Genomic DNA, 10,434 nt, shown 5'->3' on the forward strand with positions numbered 1-10,434 from the left:
GTTGAGACATTGGAAAGCAGATCCTCATTCCAAGAAGTGCTTAACCAATTTGCCTTTTTCTCGTGACCGATTGTTTGGAGAACGTTTGGATGAAATCATCAAACACTCCAAGGGTAAGGACTCTTCCTTACCGCAACACAGACAAAACAAGCCCCAACAGAGGAGGGGTCAGTCTGGTTATCGGTCCTTTCGAGGACAGGGCAGGTCCCAATTCGCCTCGTCAAAAAAGACTCAAAAGGACCAGAGACGTTCAAATTCTTGGAGGTCTCAGTCACGCCCAAAAAGACCAGCCGGAGGAACCGTTGCCAAAACGACGTCCTCCTGACTTGCGGTCTCCGATGCCCACACCCGCGGTCGGTGGGAGGCTGTCCCACTTTGGCGACATTTGGCTAGCAAATGTCAAAGACCGTTGGGTGAGAGATATTCTATCTCACGGGTACAGGATAGAGTTCGGTTCTCGTCCGCCAACTCGTTTCTTCAGAACTTCTCCACCACCAGACCGAGCCGATGCTCTGTTGCAGGCGGTGGCCGCTCTAAAGGCGGAAGGAGTGGTGACCTCCGTCCCTCTTCAGGAACAGGGTCACGGTTTTTACTCCAATCTGTTTGTGGTCCCAAAAAAGGACGGATCGTATCGTCCCGTCCTGGATCTGAAGTTGCTCAACAGACACGTAAAAGTCAGGAGGTTCCGGATGGAATCCCTACGCTCCGTCATAGCCTCAATGTCTCAGGGAGATTTTCTAGCATCAATAGACATCAAAGATGCGTATCTCCACGTGCCGATTGCACCAGAGCATCAGCGTTTCCTACGCTTCGTCATACACGACGAGCACCTACAGTTCGTAGCGTTACCCTTCGGTCTGGCAACAGCCCCCCGGGTCTTCACCAAAGTCATGGCAGCAGTAGTAGCTGTTCTGCACTCGCAGGGTCACTCGGTCATCCCGTACCTAGACGACCTGCTTATAAAGGCATCCTCTCAAGAAGCATGCCAACACAGTCTGAAGGTGGCGCTAGACACTCTCCAGACTTTCGGGTGGATTATCAACTTTCCAAAGTCTCATCTAACCCCGACCCAATCTCTGACTTATCTTGGCATGGAGTTTCATACTCTATCAGCGATAGTGAGGCTTCCACTGGACAAGCAGTGCTCGCTACGGACTGGAGTGCAATCTCTTCTTCAGAGCCAGTCGCATTCACTGAGGCGCCTCATGCATTTCCTAGGAAAGATGGTAGCAGCAATGGAGGCAGTCCCGTTCGCGCAGTTTCATCTGCGCCCTCTCCAATGGGACATTCTGCGCCAATGGGATGGGAATTCGACGTCCCTCGACAGGACTGTCTCCCTCTCTCAGACTGCCAAGGACTCTCTACGTTGGTGGCTTCTCCCCAACTCATTGTCACAGGGAAAGTCGTTCCTTCCCCCGTCCTGGGCAGTGGTCACGACAGATGCGAGCCTATCAGGGTGGGGAGCGGTGTTTCTCCACCACAGGGCTCAGGGGACGTGGACTCAGGAAGAGTCCACCTTGCAGATCAATGTTCTGGAAATCAGAGCAATCTATCTTGCCCTGCGTGCCTTCCAACAATGGCTGGAAGGCAAGCAGATTCGGATTCAGTCGGACAATTCCACGGCGGTGGCGTACATCAACCACCAAGGGGGAACACGCAGTCGCCAAGCTTTTCAAGAAGTCCAGCGGATTTTGACGTGGGTGGAAAGCAGAGCGTCCACCATATCTGCAGTTCACATCCCAGGCGTGGAAAACTGGGAAGCAGACTTTCTCAGTCGCCAGGGCATGGACGCAGGAGAATGGTCCCTTCACCCGGACGTGTTTCAACAGATCTGTTGCCGCTGGGGGTCGCCGGACGTCGATCTGATGGCGTCACGGCACAACAACAAGGTCCCAGTTTTCATGGCACGGTCTCACGATCACCGAGCGCTGGCGGCAGACGCGTTGGTTCAGGATTGGTCGCAATTCCGACTCCCCTATGTGTTCCCACCTCTAGCATTGTTACCCAGAGTTCTCCGGAAAATCAAGTCCGACTGCCAGCGAGCCATACTCGTCGCTCCAAATTGGCCAAGAAGGTCGTGGTACCCGGATCTGTGGCATCTCACGGTAGGCCAACCGTGGGCACTACCAGACCGTCCAGATCTGCTGTCTCAAGGGCCGTTTTTCCATCTGAATTCTGCGGCCCTGAACCTGACTGTGTGGCCATTGAGTCCTGGATCCTAGCGGCCTCAGGTTTATCTCAGGGAGTTGTTGCCACAATGAGACAGGCTAGAAAACCATCCTCAGCTAAGATCTATCACAGGACGTGGAAGATATTCTTAGCGTGGTGCTTGGCTCAAGGGTTTTCTCCCTGGCCATTTGCATTGCCAATTTTTCTTTCCTTCCTGCAGTCTGGGTTGGAAAAAGGTTTGTCCCTTAGCTCGCTTAAGGGTCAAGTCTCCGCGTTATCCGTATTCTTTCAGAAGCGCTTGGCACAGCTTTCTAAAGTACGCACGTTTCTCCAAGGAGTTTGTCATATCGTTCCTCCTTACAGACGGCCATTGGAACCCTGGGATCTGAACAAGGTTCTCCTTGCTCTTCAAAAGCCGCCTTTCGAGCCTTTGAAAGAGGTTCCCCTTTCTCGGCTTTCACAAAAGGTAGTTTTTCTTGTAGCGGTCACGTCTCTTCGAAGAGTGTCCGAGCTGGCGGCGTTATCTTGCAAATCTCCCTTCCTGGTATTTCACCAAGACAAGGTAGTACTGCGTCCAATTCCAGAGTTTTCTCCCAAGGTGGTTTCTTCCTTTCATCTCAATCAGGATATCACTTTGCCATCTTTGTGTCCGCATCCAGTTCACCAATTTGAAAAGGGTTTACATCTGTTGGACCTGGTGAGAGCACTCAGGATTTACATTTCTCGCACGGCGCCTCTACGCCGTTCGGATGCGCTCTTTGTCCTAGTCGCTGGTCAGCATAAGGGATCGCAAGCTTCCAAATCCACCCTGGCGCGGTGGATCAAGGAACCAATTCTTCACACATACCGTTCTGCTGGGCTTCAGATTCCATCTGGACTGAAGGCCCATTCTACCAGAGCCGTTGGTGCGTCCTGGGCGTTGAGGCATCAGGCTACGGCTCAGCAAGTGTGCCAGGCGGCTACCTGGTCGAGTCTGCACACGTTTACCAAACACTATCAAGTGCATACCTACGCTTCGGCAGACGCCAGCCTAGGTAGACAGGTCCTCCAGGCGGCGGTGGCCCACCTGTAGGAAGAGGCTGTATGACAGCCCGTTCATGTGGTATCTTTTTACCCACCCAGGGACTGCTTTTGGACGTCCCACTGTCTGGGTCTCCCAATTAGGAGCGAAAAAGAAGAAGGGAATTTTGTTTACTTACCGTAAATTCCTTTTCTTCTAGCTCCAATTGGGAGACCCAGCACCCGCCCTATCTGTTTTTAGGGTTTCGTTTTTTTCGGGTGCACATGTTGTTCACGTTGTTTCTTAAGTTCTCCGATCTAGTTATCGGATTGAATTTGTTTTTGAAACTGTTATTGGCTTTCCTCCTTCTTGCTTTGGTACTAAAACTGAGGAATCTGTACTCCTACGGGAGGGTGTATAGCCAGAAGGGGAGGGGCCTTACACTTTTAAGTGTAGTTCTTTGTGCGGCCTCCAGAGGCAGTAGCTATACACCCACTGTCTGGGTCTCCCAATTGGAGCTAGAAGAAAAGGAATTTACGGTAAGTAAACAAAATTCCCTTTTATAATACCTAAACGGTCGATTTGGTGCAGACTGCTCAAACAAGTGGCTCTGGTCTCCGGGTGCAGCGCCTCCTCTTTCGGCCATCTTTTTGTCCTCCGTCTTCTGAAGCCTGGGTGCATCACGTGTCCTATGTCCATGCACACGCACCGGCATTGAGGTCCTGCGCAGGCGCACTACAATACTTTGATCTGCCCTTCTACCCAGCGGCCTGGGCTCTTATATATAGCATGTTAGAATGCTGTATATAAGAGCTCAGTGGTGGTGGCCGCAGCTTATAGGCCCAAAATCTGGTGACAGGTTCCCTTTTTTAAATGAAGAACTTAGGTCTAAAAAAAATATTATACATATATTTTAATATAATTCCCCCCCCCCCCCTTCCCCCATATACTCATTTTAGGGTTATGAGAGCTGAGGTTGGTGGCACCGAATGATTGACAACCAATTATGTGATTAATCCCACACCGCTAATACGTTACAGAGCGAGACCACCCTCCAGACCCCTAAACCCACTCCGAGCAGGGATTTAAATGAATAAATGACAAGTTTTATTATATCGTCCTCTACAAAGCCATGTGTCGGTCCATAACCTCATCATGTTTAACCTGACAGCTGCAGTGATGGATTTACAATGTGCAGCCACCGCAAATCTTGAAAAGGGAATTAGAGAGTGGTGAGAAACTATTGTGAACCTTACATTCTCATACTTATTGTATCCAATCTTAAAGAGGTTCTCTCGACATGCAATTTTTTTTTATTTTTTTTTATCGCATGGGGTGATTAGAAATCATATACAGAGGCACAGGTATGTGCACCAGTTCTGGCGTCTGTCCCATTTGTCAATCACTGGTGCAGCCTGTAGCAGGCTACAACAAAAAATATAGGGCAAAAAGCACCAAAATAATTTAATGAGTAAATCTGTTTATATGAAATGTTATTTTTTGTATTAATCATATTAAATAAAAAATAAAAATATAATTATAATGGAAAAGTATTCGCAGTAGGTCAATGGTGAGGACACAAAATAACAGGGACACAGAAAAATAAATATAGATTCGACAAGTGTCTAGGCAGCAAAATGTATTGAGCCCACACGAAGAAAGTTACAAGAATTCAGAAAAAGCTCTGTCAGAAAAATTATATATATAATATATAGTGATGAGCGGGCACTACCATGCTTTGGTGCCTGGTTCTCATAACAAGCAGTTGGATGCTCAAATGGGCACAACTTGAGTACCGAGTATAATGGAAGTCATTGGGGAACTCAAGCATTTTTCCTGAAGATTTCCCGGTACAAATACTCTAGTTCCCCATGGACTTCTATTATACTTGGGTGCGCGAGTCGCGCCCATCCGTCTGCTTGTTACAAGTATTGAGCACCCGAGCATGGTAGTGCCCACTTATCACTAGTTACGAGTACCGATAAACTGAGCATGGTAGTGCTCACTTATCACTAGTGCTTACCCATGTGAAGGTATGTCCCTGCATGTATCAGATTGCCCCAAAACGCGTTCCACGTGGGCTTCCTGACACTTGTTGAACACATTTTTCTTTTTTTCGGCATTCCTGTTATTTTATGTCCTCACCATTGACTTACTGTGAATACTTTCCCATTATTATTTTTATATACCGTAATTTTTTTTATACATATAAAATGTTATTCTTTATTAATCATATAAACAGATTGTACTCAATATTTTAATGTTTTGGTGCTAATTGACACATTTGTATTCTAAGATATTGGGCTTTTCCAGTATTATGGGACTATGGTCCCTTGTATGGTTCCTGGGTCTTGTTTATTTAAATCCGGTTTAATAGGCCACAGTAATCAGGAGACTAGAAGAGTGCGTCATTAGATGTTTCTCCGATGATACGCTCTTCCAGCAGGGGCAGACACCTTTTCCGGAGCAGAGCTCTAGAGAGACCTGTGCTGGAAAGTAACCGTGCTTCTATCATGTTTTTTAATGAAGCCATGCCTAAAAAAATATTATAACAATATTTGTCGGATGACCCATTTAAGTTACAAGGGGAAAAAAAAAAGAGAAAAACAAACATATAAAGTAATGAAGGTAGAGTGCACCCCGGTGCCAGATCTTTCTTCTTCTCTTGATATTAAAGTTCTTTAAATGTCACTGAAAGGAAAACAGAGTTTCTGGCCGCAGAAATAAAGGCCTTTGCCAAGTAATTAGCTTCAGTTGGCCATGTGCACGGTGCGCTTTTTCAAGCATTTGATTCTGGCATGCGAAAAAGAAAACATTCAGCGCTGCTGTACCCACAGATTATCATTAGGATTTGCCCTGCCATTGTTACACGGCTGCCTCCTCCAGCATATAACCAAATGTACTACACCCGCTACTAAGCAGACACAATACATATACACATGTGCGGCACCAGAGCTTACATAAACTAGGAGTATGCTGGCATAGTTATAATACATCTCATAGTTATACATAGCCGTGCCTCTGCATCTTAAAGGGAACCTGTCAGCAGAATTTCACCCCCCGAACTATTTATATGTGCATGTAGCTCTTGCAAAGATAAGTCCAACAGTACCTTTACATAGCCAGTGCATTTCTTCCTTACTAAGAAATCAGTGGTTTTGATATGCAAATGAGGCTTAAAGGCTATGTAGATCTGAAGCTTCCGTCACTCCAGCTCTATACATTGCCCAGCACCACCTTCTCCTACTTGACTGATTAGCCTCTTTAACAGATGACTTTGCCTGAAGTCACACTGCAAACAGGAGGGCGCGGCACTAAGCGGGGAATAAAGCTGGAGTAATAAAGGTTTCAGATATACACGGCGTTTATAGCACAGAGTAGATATGAATTCTGTCACTCCAGCTCTATTCCCTGTCCAGCTTTGCTGCCTCCTCTTCTTTGACCAATGAGTCATTTGTATGAAGTCACACAGCATAGAGACTGTCAGGGAAGGAGGGGAAGGGAGTGCTGGGTGAGGAATAGAGCTGGAGTGACAAAGGTTTCAGATCGACACATAGTCCTTCAGCCTCACTTGCATATCAAAATTATGATTTCTCAGTAACTGATCATGTACACGTTTAGTTGATGATAATCTAATGAGTAAGGACACCTTAGTAACATATTAAAATCCAAGTACCATTTCACACACTTCACCACTAAGATTTTCTTATGCATCTTTGCCATCAGATCTTTTGATGTTACCTTCGCCATCCCTGTTTGTGGACATTAAACGGTTGTCAGAGATCGGCGCAGCTCAGACCCACTGATATCAGTGCAACAGCAATACCAGAAAGAAAGGGCCCCGATTCATCATATTCTTATTGGTGCGTGTGCAAATGGTGTACATAATGTAATGGAAATTGTGCAAAAATCTGAAATTCCTTATTTTATTACCTTTGTAATGGGATAAAAAAAAGTGATAAAATATTTATGGACTATATAAAATCTGGCGGACACTGGAGTACATTTGTACAAAAATATTGTGATTTTAAGAAAGTTGTAATTGATAAATCGGCTGAATATAATTGGAAAATCCAAGTGGCGAGCAGAAAAAAAAAACAAATCAGAATAAAAATTAATTAAAAGAAAAACAAAAGTGGAAAAAAATATACCAAATGCAATAATAAATCAGGCCCAAAGAATGGATGAGCGTGGGTGAGATCAATTGGTCTCTGTTCTCAGTCACCCACTTAAGTGTTCTTCTAAAATTCACCGTGATAATGATGTTTCGCAGCCGCCAAGTATCCGGTAGTCACAGACTGGTCACTGAAGTATTTCATTGCCATCGCACAGCAGATCTGTTTTTTCACGTTAACATTTATATGCCATACTGTGCCTATATGTATTTATGTGAAGGATTGTCGCACGTGCTATATGCTGTCAAATATATTAACGCAGCACGACCAAGCTTCCAAACCCAAGTGTTTTTTCCCTATGGTCTCCAATATTTTACCAGATCTCTTATCTAGGAAAGTGGGCTTTGAATTGCCAGATTGAGCTGCAATACCAGTCTCAGCCTAGTCACAAGAGTGGCGCTACTTCTGGGGAAATACTTATCTAATGACTAGCCACCTACTAATAAAATAGCCCAGATATTGAGCAATTACTGCCATAGGGTCTGGTTCGGAGCCAGGTACATGTCAGCCGGGGTTACTAATATATTCGAATTTCTCACTACTGAAAAAAACTACTGAAGTCGTCAGCAGCATATATTTTATTTTTTTTATTTTTTTAAGCCATGAAGATAAAACGAATGCTTTCACGTATTGGCTCCATATTAATATTATACGATGTGTATATTACAAATCATGTTTTTCTTTTTACCTGTACAGATTTAATTTTTTTTTTTTTTTTTTACCTAGATGTGTATGTTGCCACTAAACTGTTTTTGTACTTTTTAGTGTATGAGGCTCACTTGTTTAAATGTTATATACTGCTCAAAAAATAAAGGGAACACTTAAACATAGATTTTGTATTTTAGAGTTACCTTTATTTTTTTTGAGCAGATTATTTTTATATATAATATATATATATATATATATATATATATATATATATATATATATATATATATATATATATTGCTCAAAAAAAAATAAAGGGAACTCGAAAAATACAACATTCATGTTTAAGTGTTCCCTTTATTTTTTAGCTTTTAGCTAAAACCTGTATATAAAGTAAAAAATAAAAACATATATTTTTATTTTATATCCAGGTTTTAGCTAAAGCTGGCCATAGGCATCCATTTCATTAATGCAATAAAATCTGGCCAAAAAGCATGACATGTCTGTTATCTGTGTATGAAGAACCCTATGTAAGGGTATGGCTTCTAATTCCCGCCATTAGGAGTTTATCCCATCCAATCTGCATTGCCTTATGAAGATAGGCGGTAAAAGCCCTGTTGAGATCTAGTAACTTTACGGTATTGGGTAAACCTTATAGGGGGGTTTCCAGTTTAGGAAAGCCCCAGTGTTCTGGTTGTAGTTTAAGGCCTCGGTTCCACTTGCGTTTTATCAGATTGCACTCGCACCAGTGCAAAACTATGGGGCAGTGTCCATCTGCGACTGATTTCTCATGCCATATCGGCATTCGGAATGAATTGCACCATGCTGTGTTTGGCATCGAGTCTCGGCTCACGCATCCCCAAGTCTATGGGAGCGTGTGAAACCTCACACTGCACTCGCATGTCATTCAACTGCAGTGCAATGTATGTAGAGACAGGCAGCGGAGGAAAGGGAGAAAGTGTTACCTCCCTCTTCTCTGCAGCTGTGATCTGATCGCGAGACCGGATCACAGTCACATGACCCTTGCTTCACACTTGCAGCAGAGGGTCATGCATATCGCTTCTGATATGTGCACGTGGAACCGAGGCCTAAAACAAAACCGGTTTTACTTGCCGTACCCGGGTTCAGTGCTGAGTCTCCACAGTGTTAAAGCCAAGTCAACAGCACTGCAGCCAATCATTTAGCTCAGCAGCTCGTGCTGCCTACTCGTGCCAAGCCCCTGATCGTAGTTATTCACTGCAGAGCTGTCAACGTGACAGAGCTACGGACAATAACTGGCATGGAAACTCTGTGCTGATGCATGGAGTGCGAGTAAATAGTTTTTTTTAATTTTTTTTATACTTTTAAAAACAAACTGGACTCGAATTTAGTAAAAACTTGAGACAAAGTGCAGATGATGTGGATTTTCCGCTGCTCATCTCTGTTTTTGCATGTGATGTGGAGTTTGTTGAGAATTTGACCTTTTGCGTTGCAAGAGTAAAGACTGCAATGAATTCCGCACAAAGAATCGACAGCAAGTCATCTTATGTATGGGAAAACGTCCGCAACGTGTAGGTGAGATAGTTTAACCTCTCATTACCTTAGCTGGTATGGTTACGCTGCAGATTTTCAGCACATCCGGGTGGAAAGACTTTGACAACAACCAAGGTTCAGTGCCGCCGCTACATCGCAGCAGGATACAAGTGCATGAGGTCCCATTGCCACCCCGAGGGAACTGCGACTGCACCAAACAAACTCAAACTTCAGATTTTTATGGCTTGCTTGTAGCAGTTGTTTACCCTTGAGGTGACATTAGGACCCCGTTCACTTATTGCTCTGCGATGTTGCAGCGGCACCGTCCGAACCACTGTCATGTGACTGATGTTGCGGCGAATGTCACCAGGTGAAAAAGAACAGGTCTGAATTCTAATCTCAAACCACCAGAAGAGGAGTCCAGGTGTAAGGGGAACATTTCATCATAGGTTTGTTATTTACTGTGCAAAACATTGTCCGAAGCGCCTTTATATACTCTATGCACTCACTTTAATCTGTAGTGTACAGTTAGATATTCATATATAAGCATTGAATGTTCCTATTTAACTGTGTGTATAAATGTCATATTCTGCTTTTCACATCACTGAAGACCCATCATGGACCCAAATGTCTTGTTTATATAGTTGTTGTTTTTAGTGCTAATAAAATGTGTTCATGCACTAAAACTGTATGTGCTGGATCTGTTACTGATGGGGAGGCGCACAGTGGAGAGCCTGGGCTGTAACCAGTGATGCTGCAAGAAAAGCATATGCTTGGTTTGACTTTGGCCAGAGTAAACCTTTTTCACAAATCACCATTTTTAAAGAGGTTCCCCAGGCTTCGGGTTCAAGTCTGCAGTCACACAATGTGACTTGTGGTCACATGACCAATCGGATTTGCTGCTGACACTGGAGAATCCTGACCTTGTAT

The sequence above is a fragment of the Anomaloglossus baeobatrachus genome, chromosome 10, assembly GCF_048569485.1.
Source record: "Anomaloglossus baeobatrachus isolate aAnoBae1 chromosome 10, aAnoBae1.hap1, whole genome shotgun sequence".
Lineage (NCBI taxonomy): Eukaryota > Metazoa > Chordata > Amphibia > Anura > Aromobatidae > Anomaloglossus > Anomaloglossus baeobatrachus.